This window comes from Ambystoma mexicanum, chromosome 5p, assembly GCF_040938575.1.
Source record: "Ambystoma mexicanum isolate Mex_15411 chromosome 5p, UKY_AmexF1_1, whole genome shotgun sequence".
Lineage (NCBI taxonomy): Eukaryota > Metazoa > Chordata > Amphibia > Caudata > Ambystomatidae > Ambystoma > Ambystoma mexicanum.
In genome coordinates, this window is record NC_090930.1 from 742934000 (window position 1) to 742950438 (window position 16439).

General features: G+C 39.4%; 12 non-coding genes across 12 annotated transcripts; 6 read left to right on the top strand and 6 right to left on the bottom strand.

Annotated features, from left to right (window-relative positions):
* Positions 1 to 123: 123 nt before the first annotated feature.
* TRNAQ-UUG (transfer RNA glutamine (anticodon UUG)) lies at positions 124 to 195 on the top strand. Its single transcript has one exon. It is a non-coding gene; the product is annotated as a tRNA-Gln (tRNA).
* A 913-nt stretch (positions 196 to 1108) lies between these two features.
* TRNAQ-CUG (transfer RNA glutamine (anticodon CUG)) lies at positions 1109 to 1180 on the bottom strand. Its single transcript has one exon. It is a non-coding gene; the product is annotated as a tRNA-Gln (tRNA).
* A 2370-nt stretch (positions 1181 to 3550) lies between these two features.
* Positions 3551 to 3622, top strand: TRNAQ-UUG (transfer RNA glutamine (anticodon UUG)). Its single transcript has one exon. It is a non-coding gene; the product is annotated as a tRNA-Gln (tRNA).
* Positions 3623 to 4519: 897 nt separating this feature from the next.
* TRNAQ-CUG (transfer RNA glutamine (anticodon CUG)) lies at positions 4520 to 4591 on the bottom strand. The gene has a single exon. It is a non-coding gene; the product is annotated as a tRNA-Gln (tRNA).
* A 259-nt stretch (positions 4592 to 4850) lies between these two features.
* Positions 4851 to 4922, top strand: TRNAQ-UUG (transfer RNA glutamine (anticodon UUG)). The gene has a single exon. It is a non-coding gene; the product is annotated as a tRNA-Gln (tRNA).
* Positions 4923 to 5835: 913 nt separating this feature from the next.
* On the bottom strand, positions 5836 to 5907 carry TRNAQ-CUG (transfer RNA glutamine (anticodon CUG)). The gene has a single exon. It is a non-coding gene; the product is annotated as a tRNA-Gln (tRNA).
* Positions 5908 to 9256: 3349 nt separating this feature from the next.
* On the bottom strand, positions 9257 to 9328 carry TRNAQ-CUG (transfer RNA glutamine (anticodon CUG)). Its single transcript has one exon. It is a non-coding gene; the product is annotated as a tRNA-Gln (tRNA).
* Positions 9329 to 9587: 259 nt separating this feature from the next.
* On the top strand, positions 9588 to 9659 carry TRNAQ-UUG (transfer RNA glutamine (anticodon UUG)). Its single transcript has one exon. It is a non-coding gene; the product is annotated as a tRNA-Gln (tRNA).
* A 913-nt stretch (positions 9660 to 10572) lies between these two features.
* On the bottom strand, positions 10573 to 10644 carry TRNAQ-CUG (transfer RNA glutamine (anticodon CUG)). The gene has a single exon. It is a non-coding gene; the product is annotated as a tRNA-Gln (tRNA).
* Positions 10645 to 13023: 2379 nt separating this feature from the next.
* TRNAQ-UUG (transfer RNA glutamine (anticodon UUG)) lies at positions 13024 to 13095 on the top strand. The gene has a single exon. It is a non-coding gene; the product is annotated as a tRNA-Gln (tRNA).
* Positions 13096 to 14332: 1237 nt separating this feature from the next.
* On the top strand, positions 14333 to 14404 carry TRNAQ-UUG (transfer RNA glutamine (anticodon UUG)). Its single transcript has one exon. It is a non-coding gene; the product is annotated as a tRNA-Gln (tRNA).
* Positions 14405 to 15317: 913 nt separating this feature from the next.
* Positions 15318 to 15389, bottom strand: TRNAQ-CUG (transfer RNA glutamine (anticodon CUG)). Its single transcript has one exon. It is a non-coding gene; the product is annotated as a tRNA-Gln (tRNA).
* Positions 15390 to 16439: the final 1050 nt, after the last annotated feature.

A 16439-nucleotide genomic window follows, 5' to 3' on the forward strand; every position in this document is an offset into this window, starting at 1 on the left:
GCACAGCATCCAACAGCAACAGTGCTGCTTCGATATAATATCAGTAAACGGTTACTATAGGTCAGTAAAAATCTTGAATGTGCCCTATATTCTCATTGCCCTTATGAAGCTCTGCTCAACAAGGGTTCCATGGTGTAATGGTTAGCACTTTGGACTTTGAATCCAGCGATCCGAGTTCAAGTCTCGGTGGAACCTCTCTCTTGCTCTAGCACACTTTGTCTCCTTGTTGTCTTAAATTATAGGCCAAAGATAGTAATATTCATAAGGTTAGTGGTGTAGGGTATTCATTTTCGCTCTCACTCTCTGGCATAACTTTTCATAAAAATCCACTTTTGTGCCTAGCACCTTAACCTTTATGCATTTTTTTTAAATGTATGAACAGTGAGGTCATTCTGAGTCGATGGGCAGATCTGCATCGGAAACATACATAAAAGATTTGAAATTTTCAAACTTAACTCAATGTTAAGAAACATGCTCAATCTGTGACCCAATGGATTCTCTTTTTACTTGAAGATGCAGCAACAACATTAATAATACCATTTTGGGAAAAGCAGCTCTATTGTATCGCCATTCTCTTTCAAAATTGTTAAAGGGTTAATCCTATGAAAAGCGACCACATTCAGAATCAATGATATTAATCAAGCGTCTTAACAGTCTTTACATGTTTGTAAAATGAAGGTATCAGTTTGAGATGAAAAATAGAACGAAGAACACACTTTTCTTAATTCACAAAAGGCCTGAGGTGTATAAATACTGTTTGTACCGACCAAGGGCCCATTCGTGAATGTACTTACTTTAGTTGGATCATACCTTTCTTCAAAGAAGACATCCACAATAAACGATAAGGGAAAGGTTCGATTGATGGTAAACTCTTACAGAGATTTGAATGCAAATTATTGGATTCAACCTCCAGGGTGCTACCATTACACCATGGGTCTTTCACACCACAGAAAGTGGTGGGTTTCATTGTGGCTAAAGAGCGTCATCCATGGAAAATCTTTCTTTTTTCAAATGCACCCAGGGAATAATGCTATGAAAGTGGGCGACACAGCAGCGTCATTGCTATTAAAACAAGACACTGAGAGGAAAACAAACACAGTAATTCCCAAGGTCCCACCGAGATTTGAACTCGGATCGCTGGATTCAGAGTCCAGAGTGACAACCATTACACCATGGAACCTACATACTTAGTGACATGATGAACGTCATTGCAGCAAAAAAAGAGCCTTTTAGAGAATGTATGCAATATTCTTTTATCTTATGCCTCCAGAGGAAGAATCCTATCCAAATGAGCTGTAAAGCAAAGAGTTTGCTATTGCGCAACAACCAACTAAACAGTTCCACATTTGCATAATATCCGTGGGCTAGGAATATGAGTTTGTTAAAATGATGCATGAGATCTCGATTCTCATTTCTGTTACAACTCTGTCAGGTTGCACCAGCAAGGGGCCCATGGTGTAATGGTTAGCAAAGAACATTACTGAAGGGCCCCTCGGCCAGCCAGAAAGCCAAAATGGAGAGAACGGGCATGAACTGGTTGTGAATGAGCTTCAAAATGCGTTCACAGGTAATTGAACTGGTGATCTCCTCAGTTTATACACCTGGAACTCCTGTCAATAGCAACAGTCGGCAGCTGGGTTGCCAGACATTTCGTTGAAAAAAATTTGTCGACAGGACAATTGGTCGAAACCATTTGGTCGAAAACCAAATGGTCGAATTGCTTTTGTTTTTTATTTTCACTTTTTTTTTTGGGGGGGGGGTTGGGGGGGTCCCCCCAACCCCCTTTTTTTCTAAAACCCCCTTTTTTTCCCTAAACTACAACCTAAAAAATTATATATAAATAAATTAAAAAATCGACCATTTGGCTTTCGACCAAATTACGTCGACCAAATGTCTTTCGACGAAATGTCTTTCGACGAAATGTCCGGTCAGCGGCAGCTGGTCTGTGTCAGTAATGGCAATTTGATTTAGCCATTTTCACAACTCCCTAATAAATGAACAAAATGTTCCATTTGTAGGCACAGTTACATGCTATGGTATGTATACCATGCTTAATAACCACCATAGGAGGCTCAGAGCACCATCCGCATTCTTACGTACAAAACATGTAAGGAAATAATCAGATCTTTTGCTCTGCAGGAGTCAGGCTTCTTTAAAGCCTGACAAAGTGGCAGAGTGCCATTGTAAACTGAGGCATGATGAAACCATGCCCAAGAACCCAGGCAGGTTAAACCCTTCCACTCATGCCCCTAGGCCCCGAACGGCCAGGTTCTATAGACAGGGCAGCTGGCATGGATTATGGACACTTTTAACATAGGGTGGTTTTTCAACCTTATCTCCTCTGGGAGCAAAGCGCTGGACAGGGTTTCCTGTACGTTTTTGAGGTTCGCAGGGATCTATGTGTAGATGTTTCTTGGTGTGAAAAGCATGACACCTTTTGGGGTGACACCAGGCTCTTCTGGGAGTTAATTTGCATAATCTCTACTTTCTATTTTATGTGACATGGGGTGCAGTTACATTGTTCTGTTAATAGAAGGCAACACACAGGTCATAGTTCCAAACAGGGGTGCACGGTCTGCTTGCTAGCTTACATTTACAGTTCTATTTGGGATTCACCGCCTTTTCATAAACTGAGTACTCTTCCGGAGTATTTCTAACTTATGTAGGTGTTTTGGGGGTGTTACGTGCCTTTGTATGACTGCTGCAAACCACTTGATATTAGACATTGATTGGAAACGACATAAAAAATCCTGACACATATTGTAAGCGGACATAAAATGACCTATATTAGCTAATATAAGTAAACAGACATCACTCCCCCCTCCCCACAAAAAGGGATGTATGCGTACACAAAAAATAAAAATGAAAAACAAGCAACTACTGCAGTTAAAATCTAAAAATGTAAATTCAGTTACATGATCATGACTCGGAAGGGGAAGTTAAAAAGTAAAAAAACACACGGTAGGAGAGAGGTTAGCTTTACATGCCATGAGGGAGGAAGAGGTCTTCCAAGCACTGTTGTGTATGTTGGTCAATCCCTCTGAAACGCAAAAGGGATGTGCACATAGAAATCAAAGCAGAGTCATCCAGAGAGACTATTTAATTCTTTTTTTTTCAAATTCTCAAAAGGAAGCTGCTATCAAATTGAACTATTCATCACAGCCACTGCTAGGAAATCTATGTGCATAAAATGACAATACACCCAAAGGAAAACAAAATATAGCTATAACATGTCAGATTACTAAATTCAGAGTCCAGCCTACTAACCATTAGACCATGGGACCTAAATACTTCCGCAAATGCTGAACTTCATTATGCCAAAACAGAGGCAGTCAGAAACAATATTTAATATTGCTTAATCATATGCCTCAAGAGGAAGAATTTGATCTACATGCTCTATAAAGCACAGAGATTGCTATAGCACAACGTCAATCGACAACATCGCTGTGTTTGTATGATATCAGTCAATTGGGACTATGAATCTGTAAAAATTGTAAATGTGCTCTATATTGCCATTTCTTATTCAACGCTCTCAGGTGCATCTTGCAAGGGTTCCATGGTGTAATGCTTAGCACTTTGGACTTTGAATCCAACGATCCGAGTTCAAGTCTCGGTGGAACCGTTATCTTGCTCTTACACTCCATTTTCTAATTTCTCAAATTACAATTCAACAGAGTTAATATTCAGAAGTTCAGTCGACTCAGGTAGCCGTTTTCACACTCTCTCTCTCTCTGCACGACATTACATTTAAATGCACTTTGGTGCCTGATACCAATACAGTGATGCAACTACATATCGTTAATGTAAGGTCAATCAGAGTGGGCACCCAGATATCTCTCAGAAACATTTTCCACAGATGAATAATGTCCAACCTTAACTCTATGAAAAGAAAAATGTACACACTATGTGCAGTAGATTCTCTGCTCACTGGAACATGCAGAAACAACATTGATGTGAAAAGATTGGAAAAAGCCCTATTTTATTAACATTAAAAAATGTTCTACAATTATTTTGGTGAATCATATTCACTTTCACAATCATTCCTATGTTTCAAGCAATTTGATGGTCTTATTGAATGTGTAAAAAATGTAATTCTTTGAGTTGACAAACTGTATGGAGAGCAAACTTTTTATAACTTACAAGAGTTATGAGTTCTAGAAAGTAGTGCATTTACTGATCAAGTGCCCTTGTTTAAATGTACTTACTTTATTTGGATCACACCTTTCTCGAAAGAAGAAATAAACTCTAAATTATCAGGAAACAATTCAACTGATTTTAGGGGCCTCCTGGGCTTTCAATGCAAATCGCTGAGATCAAAAGCCAGTTTAATAGCCATTATACCTTGGAGCTTTGGAGATATGAGAGTGGGCAGTTTCTTTGTGGCAAAAGAGAGTCATCCCCAGAAACTATTAATATTCTTTGGTCAAAGAAGACTGCCATCAAAGTGGCTGTAAAGCAAAGCTATTGCTGTTATATCTATCTGCAAATGAAAGGCAACTCTAAAAGAGAAGCAGCCCCAAGGTCCCACCGAGACTTGAACTTGGATCGCTGGATTCAGAGTCCAGAGTGCTAACCATTACACCATGGAACCCACATATTCAGAAGAATGATGCACTTCATTCTGGAAAAACAGAGCACATCAGAGAAAATATGTAATATTCCTATATCATTAGACTCCAGAGGAAGAATTTGATCCAAATGAGACATGAAGCCAATACTTTGCGATTGCACAGCATCCAACAGCAACAGTGCTGCTTCGATATAATATCAGTAAACGGTTACTATAGGTCAGTAAAAATCTTGAATGTGCCCTATATTCTCATTGCCCTTATGAAGCTCTGCTCAACAAGGGTTCCATGGTGTAATGGTTAGCACTTTGGACTTTGAATCCAGCGATCCGAGTTCAAGTCTCGGTGGAACCTCTCTCTTGCTCTAGCACACTTTGTCTCCTTGTTGTCTTAAATTATAGGCCAAAGATAGTAATATTCATAAGGTTAGTGGTGTAGGGTATTCATTTTCGCTCTCACTCTCTGGCATAACTTTTCATAAAAATCCACTTTTGTGCCTAGCACCTTAACCTTTATGCATTTTTTTTAAATGTATGAACAGTGAGGTCATTCTGAGTCGATGGGCAGATCTGCATCGGAAACATACATAAAAGATTTGAAATTTTCAAACTTAACTCAATGTTAAGAAACATGCTCAATCTGTGACCCAATGGATTCTCTTTTTACTTGAAGATGCAGCAACAACATTAATAATACCATTTTGGGAAAAGCAGCTCTATTGTATCGCCATTCTCTTTCAAAATTGTTAAAGGGTTAATCCTATGAAAAGCGACCACATTCAGAATCAATGATATTAATCAAGCGTCTTAACAGTCTTTACATGTTTGTAAAATGAAGGTATCAGTTTGAGATGAAAAATAGAACGAAGAACACACTTTTCTTAATTCACAAAAGGCCTGAGGTGTATAAATACTGTTTGTACCGACCAAGGGCCCATTCGTGAATGTACTTACTTTAGTTGGATCATACCTTTCTTCAAAGAAGACATCCACAATAAACGATAAGGGAAAGGTTCGATTGATGGTAAACTCTTACAGAGATTTGAATGCAAATTATTGGATTCAACCTCCAGGGTGCTACCATTACACCATGGGTCTTTCACACCACAGAAAGTGGTGGGTTTCATTGTGGCTAAAGAGCGTCATCCATGGAAAATCTTTCTTTTTTCAAATGCACCCAGGGAATAATGCTATGAAAGTGGGCGACACAGCAGCGTCATTGCTATTAAAACAAGACACTGAGAGGAAAACAAACACAGTAATTCCCAAGGTCCCACCGAGATTTGAACTCGGATCGCTGGATTCAGAGTCCAGAGTGACAACCATTACACCATGGAACCTACATACTTAGTGACATGATGAACGTCATTGCAGCAAAAAAAGAGCCTTTTAGAGAATGTATGCAATATTCTTTTATCTTATGCCTCCAGAGGAAGAATCCTATCCAAATGAGCTGTAAAGCAAAGAGTTTGCTATTGCGCAACAACCAACTAAACAGTTCCACATTTGCATAATATCCGTGGGCTAGGAATATGAGTTTGTTAAAATGATGCATGAGATCTCGATTCTCATTTCTGTTACAACTCTGTCAGGTTGCACCAGCAAGGGGCCCATGGTGTAATGGTTAGCAAAGAACATTACTGAAGGGCCCCTCGGCCAGCCAGAAAGCCAAAATGGAGAGAACGGGCATGAACTGGTTGTGAATGAGCTTCAAAATGCGTTCACAGGTAATTGAACTGGTGATCTCCTCAGTTTATACACCTGGAACTCCTGTCAATAGCAACAGTCGGCAGCTGGGTTGCCAGACATTTCGTTGAAAAAAATTTGTCGACAGGACAATTGGTCGAAACCATTTGGTCGAAAACCAAATGGTCGAATTGCTTTTGTTTTTTATTTTCACTTTTTTTTTTGGGCGGGGGGTTGGGGGGGTCCCCCCAACCCCCTTTTTTTCTAAAACCCCCTTTTTTTCCCTAAACTACAACCTAAAAAATTATATATAAATAAATTAAAAAATCGACCATTTGGCTTTCGACCAAATTACGTCGACCAAATGTCTTTCGACGAAATGTCTTTCGACGAAATGTCCGGTCAGCGGCAGCTGGTCTGTGTCAGTAATGGCAATTTGATTTAGCCATTTTCACAACTCCCTAATAAATGAACAAAATGTTCCATTTGTAGGCACAGTTACATGCTATGGTATGTATACCATGCTTAATAACCACCATAGGAGGCTCAGAGCACCATCCGCATTCTTACGTACAAAACATGTAAGGAAATAATCAGATCTTTTGCTCTGCAGGAGTCAGGCTTCTTTAAAGCCTGACAAAGTGGCAGAGTGCCATTGTAAACTAGGCATGATGAAACCATGCCCAAGAACCCAGGCAGGTTAAACCCTTCCACTCATGCCCCTAGGCCCCGAACGGCCAGGTTCTATAGACAGGGCAGCTGGCATGGATTATGGACACTTTTAACATAGGGTGGTTTTTCAACCTTATCTCCTCTGGGAGCAAAGCGCTGGACAGGGTTTCCTGTACGTTTTTGAGGTTCGCAGGGATCTATGTGTAGATGTTTCTTGGTGTGAAAAGCATGACACCTTTTGGGGTGACACCAGGCTCTTCTGGGAGTTAATTTGCATAATCTCTACTTTCTATTTTATGTGACATGGGCTGCAGTTACATTGTTCTGTTAATAGAGGGCAACACACAGGTCATAGTTCCAAACAGGGGTGCACGGTCTGCTTGCTAGCTTACATTTACAGTTCTATTTGGGATTCACCGCCTTTTCATAAACTGAGTACTCTTCCGGAGTATTTCTAACTTATGTAGGTGTTTTGGGGGTGTTACGTGCCTTTGTATGACTGCTGCAAACCACTTGATATTAGACATTGATTGGAAACGACATAAAAAATCCTGACACATATTGTAAGCGGACATAAAATGACCTATATTAGCTAATATAAGTAAACAGACATCACTCCCCCTCCCCACAAAAAGGGATGTATGCGTACACAAAAAATAAAAATGAAAAACAAGCAACTACTGCAGTTAAAATCTAAAAATGTAAATTCAGTTACATGATCATGACTCGGAAGGGGAAGTTAAAAAGTAAAAAAACACACGGTAGGAGAGAGGTTAGCTTTACATGCCATGAGGGAGGAAGAGGTCTTCCAAGCACTGTTGTGTATGTTGGTCAATCCCTCTGAAATGCAAAAGGGATGTGCACATAGAAATCAAAGCAGAGTCATCCAGAGAGACTATTTAATTCTTTTTTTTTCAAATTCTCAAAAGGAAGCTGCTATCAAATTGAACTATTCATCACAGCCACTGCTAGGAAATCTATGTGCATAAAATGACAATACACCCAAAGGAAAACAAAATATAGCTATAACATGTCAGATTACTAAATTCAGAGTCCAGCCTACTAACCATTAGACCATGGAACCTGAATACTTCCGCAAATGCTGAACTTCATTATGCCAAAACATAGGCAGTCAGAAACAATATTTAAAATTGCTTAATCATATGCCTCAAGAGGAAGAATTTGATCTACATGCTCTATAAAGCACAGAGATTGCTATAGCACAACGTCAATCGACAACATCGCTGTGTTTGTATGATATCAGTCAATTGGGACTATGAATCTGTAAAAATTGTAAATGTGCTCTATATTGCCATTTCTGATTCAACGCTCTCAGGTGCATCTTGCAAGGGTTCCATGGTGTAATGGTTAGCACTTTGGACTTTAAATCCAACGATCCGAGTTCAAGTCTCGGTGGAACCGTTATCTTGCTCTTACACTCCATTTTCTAATTTCTCAAATTACAATTCAACAGAGTTAATATTCAGAAGTTCAGTCGACTCAGGTAGCCGTTTTCACACTCTCTCTCTCTCTCTGCACGACATTACATTTAAATGCACTTTGGTGCCTGATACCAATACAGTGATGCAACTACATATCGTTAATGTACAATCCCTAAGGTCAATCAGAGTGGGCACCCAGATATCTCTCAGAAACATTTTCCACAGATGAATAATGTCCAACCTTAACTCTATGAAAAGAAAAATGTACACACTATGTGCAGTAGATTCTCTGCTCACTGGAACATGCAGAAACAACATTGATGTGAAAAGATTGGAAAAAGACCTATTTTATTAACATTAAAAAATGTTATACAATTATTTTGGTGAATCATATTCACTTTCACAATCATTCCTATGTTTCAAGCAATTTGATGGTCTTATTAAATGTGTAAAAAATGTAATTCTTTGAGTTGACAAACTGTATGGAGAGCAAACTTTTTATAACTTACAAGAGTTATGAGTTCTAGAAAGTAGTGCATTTACTGATCAAGTGCCCTTGTTTAAATGTACTTACTTTATTTGGATCACACCTTTCTCGAAAGAAGAAATAAACTCAAAATTATCAGGAAACAATTCAACTGATTTTAGGGGCCTCCTGGGCTTTCAATGCAAATCGCTGAGATCAAAAGCCAGTTTAATAGCCATCATACCTTGGAGCTTTGGAGATATGAGAGTGGGCAGTTTCTTTGTGGCAAAAGAGAGTCATCCCCAGAAACTATTAATATTCTTTGGTCAAAGAAGACTGCCATCAAACTGGGCTGTAAAGCAAAGCTATTTCTGTTATATCTATCTGCAAATGAAAGGCAACTCTAAAAGAGAAGCAGCCCCAAGGTCCCACCGAGACTTGAACTCGGATCGCTGGATTCAGAGTCCAGAGTGCTAACCATTACACCATGGAACCCACATATTCAGTAGCATGATGCACTTCATTCTGGAAAAACAGAGCACATCAGAGAAAATATGTAATATTCCTATATCATTAGACTCCAGAGGAAGAATTTGATCCAAATGAGACATGAAGCCAATACTTTGCGATTGCACAGCATCCAACAGCAACAGTGCTGCTTCGATATAATATCAGTAAACGGTTACTATAGGTCAGTAAAAATCTTGACTGTGCCCTATATTCTCATTGCCCTTATGAAGCACTGCTCAACAAGGGTTCTATGGTGTAATGGTTAGCACTTTGGACTTTGAATCCAGCGATCCGAGTTCAAGTCTCGGTGGAACCTCTCTCTTGCTCTAACACACTTTGTCTCCTTGTTGTCTTAAATTATAGGCCAAAGATAGTAATATTCATAAGGTTAGTGGTGTAGGGTATTCATTTTCGCTCTCACTCTCTGGCATAACTTTTCATAAAAATCCACTTTTGTGCCTAGCACCTTAACCTTTATGCATTTTTTTTAAATGTATGAACAGTGAGGTCATTCTGAGTCGATGGGCAGATCTGCATCGGAAACATACATAAAAGATTTGAAATTTTCAAACTTAACTCAATGTTAAGAAACATGCTCAATCTGTGACCCAATGGATTCTCTTTTTACTTGAAGATGCAGCAACAACATTAATAATACCATTTTGGGAAAAGCAGCTCTATTGTATCGCCATTCTCTTTCAAAATTGTTAAAGGGTTAATCCTATGAAAAGCGACCACATTCAGAATCAATGATATTAATCAAGCGTCTTAACAGTCTTTACATGTTTGTAAAATGAAGGTATCAGTTTGAGATGAAAAATAGAACGAAGAACACACTTTTCTTAATTCACAAAAGGCCTGAGGTGTATAAATACTGTTTGTACCGACCAAGGGCCCATTCGTGAATGTACTTACTTTAGTTGGATTATACCTTTCTTCAAAGAAGACATCCACAATAAACGATAAGGGAAAGGTTCGACTGATGGTAAACTCTTACAGAGATTTGAATGCAAATTATTGGATTCAACCTCCAGGGTGCTACCATTACACCATGGGTCTTTCACACCACAGAAAGTGGTGGGTTTCATTGTGGCTAAAGAGCGTCATCCATGGAAAATCTTTCTTTTTTCAAATGCACCCAGGGAATAATGCTATGAAAGTGGGCGACACAGCAGCGTCATTGCTATTAAAACAAGACACTGAGAGGAAAACAAACACAGTAATTCCCAAGGTCCCACCGAGATTTGAACTCAGATCGCTGGATTCAGAGTCCAGAGTGCTAACCATTACACCATGGAACCTACATACTTAGTGACATGATGAACTTCATTGCAGCAAAAAAAGAGCCTTTTAGAGAATGTATGCAATATTCTTTTATCTTATGCCTCCAGAGGAAGAATCCTATCCAAATGAGCTGTAAAGCAAAGAGTTTGCTATTGCGCAACAACCAACTAAACAGTTCCACATTTGCATAATATCCGTGGGCTAGGAATATGAGTTTGTTAAAATGATGCATGAGATCTCGATTCTCATTTCTGTTACAACTCTGTCAGGTTGCACCAGCAAGGGGCCCATGGTGTAATGGTTAGCAAAGAACATTACTGAAGGGCCCCTCGGCCAGCCAGAAAGCCAAAATGGAGAGAACGGGCATGAACTGGTTGTGAATGAGCTTCAAAATGCGTTCACAGGTAATTGAACTGGTGATCTCCTCAGTTTATACACCTGGAACTCCTGTCAATAGCAACAGTCGGTAGCTGGGTTGCCAGACATTTCGTCGAAAAAAATGTGTCGACAGGACAATTGGTCGAAACCATTTGGTCGAAAACCAAATGGTCGAATTGCTTTTGTTTTTTATTTTCACTTTTTTTTTGGGGGGGGGTTTGGGGGGGGTCCCCCCAACCCCCTTTTTTTCTAAAAACCCCTTTTTTCCCTAAACTACAACCTAAAAAAATATATATAAATAAATTAAAAAATCGACCATTTGGCTTTCGACCAAATTACGTCGACCAAATGTCTTTCGACGAAATGTCTTTCGACGAAATGTCCGGACAGCGGCAGCTGGTCTGTGTCAGTAATGGCAATTTGATTTTGCCATTTTCACAACTCCCTAATAAATGAACAAAATGTTCCATTTGTAGGCACAGTTACATGCTATGGTATGTATACCATGCTTAATAACCACCATAGGAGGCTCAGAGCACCATCCGCATTCTTACGTACAAAACATGTAAGGAAGTAATCAGATCTTTTGCTCTGCAGGAGTCAGGCTTCTTTAAAGCCTGACAAAGTGGCAGAGTGCCATTGTAAACTGAGGCATGATGAAACCATGCCCAAGAACCCAGGCAGGTTAAACCCTTCCACTCATGCCCCTAGGCCCCGAATGGCCACGAACGGCCAGGTTCTATAGACAGGGCAGCTGGCATGGATTATGGACACTTTTAACATAGGGTGGTTTTTCAACCTTATCTCCTCTGGGAGCAAAGCGCTGGACAGGGTTTCCTGTACGTTTTTGAGGTTCGCAGGGATCTATGTGTGGATGTTTCTTGGTGTGAAAAGCATGACACCTTTTGGGGTGACACCAGGCTCTTCTGGGAGTTAATTTACATAATCTCTACTTTCTATTTTATGTGACATGGGCTGCAGTTACATTGTTCTGTTAATAGAGGGCAACACACAGGTCATAGTTCCAAACAGGGGTGCACGGTCTGCTTGCTAGCTTACATTTACAGTTCTATTTGGGATTCACCGCCTTTTCATAAACTGAGTACTCTTCCGGAGTATTTCTAACTTATGTAGGTGTTTTGGGGGTGTTACGTGCCTTTGTATGACTGCTGCAAACCACTTGATATTAGACATTGATTGGAAACGACATAAAAAATCCTGACACATATTGTAAGCGGACATAAAATGACCTATATTAGCTAATATAAGTAAACAGACATCACTCCCCCCTCCCCACAAAAAGGGATGTATGCGTACACAAAAAATAAAAATGAAAAACAAGCAACTACTGCAGTTAAAATCTAAAAATGTAAATTCAGTTACATGATCATGACTCGGAAGGGGAAGTTAAAAAGTAAAAAAACACACGGTAGGAGAGAGGTTAGCTTTACATGCCATGAGGGAGGAAGAGGTCTTCCAAGCACTGTTGTGTATGTTGGTCAATCCCTCTGAAACGCAAAAGGGATGTGCACATAGAAATCAAAGCAGAGTCATCCAGAGAGACTATTTCATTCTTTTTTTTTCAAATTCTCAAAAGGAAGCTGCTATCAAATTGAACTATTCATCACAGCCACTGCTAGGAAATCTATGTGCATAAAATGACAATACACCCAAAGGAAAACAAAATATAGCTATAACATGTCAGATTACTAAATTCAGAGTCCAGCCTACTAACCATTAGACCATGGAACCTAAATACTTCCGCAAATGCTGAACTTCATTATGCCAAAACAGAGGCAGTCAGAAACAATATTTAATATTGCTTAATCATATGCCTCAAGAGGAAGAATTTGATCTACATGCTCTATAAAGCACAGAGATTGCTATAGCACAACGTCAATCGACAACATCGCTGTGTTTGTATGATATCAGTCAATTGGGACTATGAATCTGTAAAAATTGTAAATGTGCTCTATATTGCCATTTCTGATTCAACGCTCTCAGGTGCATCTTGCAAGGGTTCCATGGTGTAATGGTTAGCACTTTGGACTTTGAATCCAACGATCCGAGTTCAAGTCTCGGTGGAACGTTATCTTGCTCTTACACTCCATTTTCTAATTTCTCAAATTACAATTCAACAGAGTTAATATTCAGAAGTTCAGTCGACTCAGGTAGCCGTTTTCACACTCTCTCTCTCTCTGCACGACATTACATTTAAATGCACTTTGGTGCCTGATACCAATACAGTGATGCAACTACATATCGTTAATGTACAATCCCTAAGGTCAATCAGAGTGGGCACCCAGATATCTCTCAGAAACATTTTCCACAGATGAATAATGTCCAACCTTAACTCTATGAAAAGAAAAAAGTACACACTATGTGCAGTAGATTCTCTGCTCACTGGAACATGCAGAAACAACATTGATGTGAAAAGATTGGAAAAAGCCCTATTTTATTAACATTAAAAAATGTTCTACAATTATTTTGGTGAATCATATTCACTTTCACAATCATTCCTATGTTTCAAGCAATTTGATGGTCTTATTAAATGTGTAAAAAATGTAATTCTTTGAGTTGACAAACTGTATGGAGAGCAAACTTTTTATAACTTACAAGAGTTATGAGTTCTAGAAAGTAGTGCATTTACTGATCAAGTGCCCTTGTTTAAATGTACTTACTTTATTTGGATCACACCTTTCTCGAAAGAAGAAATAAACTCTAAATTATCAGGAAACAATTCAACTGATTTTAGGGGCCTCCTGGGCTTTCAATGCAAATCGCTGAGATCAAAAGCCAGTTTAATAGCCATTATACCTTGGAGCTTTGGAGATATGAGAGTGGGCAGTTTCTTTGTGGCAAAAGAGAGTCATCCCCAGAAACTATTAATATTCTTTGGTCAAAGAAGACTGCCATCAAAGTGGGCTGTAAAGCAAAGCTATTGCTGTTATATCTATCTGCAAATGAAAGGCAACTCTAAAAGAGAAGCAGCCCCAAAGTCCCACCGAGACTTGAACTTGGATCGCTGGATTCAGAGTCCAGAGTGCTAACCATTACTCCATGGAACCCACATATTCAGTAGCATGATGCACTTCATTCTGGAAAAACAGAGCACATCAGAGAAAATATGTAATATTCCTATATCATTAGACTCCAGAGGAAGAATTTAATCCAAATGAGACATGAAGCCAATACTTTGCGATTGCACAGCATCCAACAGCAACAGTGCTGCTTCGATATAATATCAGTAAACGGTTACTATAGGTCAGTAAAAATCTTGACTGTGCCCTATATTCTCATTGCCCTTATGAAGCTCTGCTCAACCAGGGTTCCATGGTGTAATGGTTAGCACTTTGGACTTTGAATCCAGCGATCCGAGTTCAAGTCTCGGTGGAACCTCTCTCTTGCTCTAACACACTTTGTCTCCTTGTTGTCTTAAATTATAGGCCATAGATAGTAATATTCATAAGGTTAGTGGTGTAGGGTATTCATTTTCGCTCTCACTCTCTGGCATAACTTTTCATAAAAATCCACTTTTGTGCCTAGCACCTTAACCTTTATGCATTTTTTTTAAATGTATGAACAGTGAGGTCATTCTGAGTCGATGGGCAGATCTGCATCGGAAACATACATAAAAGATTTTAAATTTTCAAACTTAACTCAATGTTAAGAAACATGCTCAATCTGTGACCCAATGGATTCTCTTTTTACTTGAAGATGCAGCAACAACATTAATAATACCATTTTGGGAAAAGCAGCTCTATTGTATCGCCATTCTCTTTCAAAATTGTTAAAGGGTTAATCCTATGAAAAGCGACCACATTCAGAATCAATGATATTAATCAAGCGTCTTAACAGTCTTTACATGTTTGTAAAATGAAGGTATCAGTTTGAGATGAAAAATAGAACGAAGAACACACTTTTCTTAATTCACAAAAGGCCTGAGGTGTATAAATACTGTTTGTACCGACCAAGGGCCCATTCGTGAATGTACTTACTTTAGTTGGATCATACCTTTCTTCAAAGAAGACATCCACAATAAACGATAAGGGAAAGGTTCGACTGATGGTAAACTCTTACAGAGATTTGAATGCAAATTATTGGATTCAACCTCCAGGGTGCTACCATTACACCATGGGTCTTTCACACCACAGAAAGTGGTGGGTTTCATTGTGGCTAAAGAGCGTCATCCATGGAAAATCTTTCTTTTTTCAAATGCACCCAGGGAATAATGCTATGAAAGTGGGCGACACAGCAGCGTCATTGCTATTAAAACAAGACACTGAGAGGAAAACAAACACAGTAATTCCCAAGGTCCCACCGAGATTTGAACTCGGATCGCTGGATTCAGAGTCCAGAGTGCTAACCATTACACCATGGAACCTACATACTTAGTGACATGATGAACGTCATTGCAGCAAAAAAAGAGCCTTTTAGAGAATGTATGCAATATTCTTTTATCTTATGCCTCCAGAGGAAGAATCCTATCCAAATGAGCTGTAAAGCAAAGAGTTTGCTATTGCGCAACAACCAACTAAACAGTTCCACATTTGCATAATATCCGTGGGCTAGGAATATGAGTTTGTTAAAATGATGCATGAGATTTCGATTCTCATTTCTGTTACAACTCTGTCAGGTTGCACCAGCAAGGGGCCCATGGTGTAATGGTTAGCAAAGAACATTACTGAAGGGCCCCTCGGCCAGCCAGAAAGCCAAAATGGAGAGAACGGGCATGAACTGGTTGTGAATGAGCTTCAAAATGCGTTCACAGGTAATTGAACTGGTGATCTCCTCAGTTTATACACCTGGAACTCCTGTCAATAGCAACAGTCGGCAGCTGGGTTGCCAGACATTTCGTCGAAAAAAATTTGTCGACAGGACAATTGGTCGAAACCATTTGGTCGAAAACCAAATGGTCGAATTGCTTTTGTTTTTAATTTTAACTTTTTTTTTGGGGGGGGGTTTGGGGGGGTCCCCCCAACCCCCTTTTTTTCTAAAAACCCCTTTTTTTCCCTAAACTACAACCTAAAAAAATATATATAAATAAATTAAAAAATCGACCATTTGGCTTTCGACCAAATTACGTCGACCAAATGTCTTTCGACGAAATGTCTTTCGACGAAATATCCGGACAGTGGCAGCTGGTCTGTGTCAGTAATGGCAATTTGATTTTGCCATTTTCACAACTCCCTAATAAATGAACAAAATGTTCCATTTGTAGGCACAGTTACATGCTATGGTATGTATACCATGCTTAATAACCACCATAGGAGGCTCAGAGCACCATCCGCATTCTTACGTACAAAACATGTAAGGAAATAATCAGATCTTTTGCTCTGCAGGAGTCAGGCTTCTTTAAAGCCTGACAAAGTGGCAGAGTGCCATTGTAAACTGAGGCATGATGAAACCATGCCCAAGAACCCAAGCAGGTTAA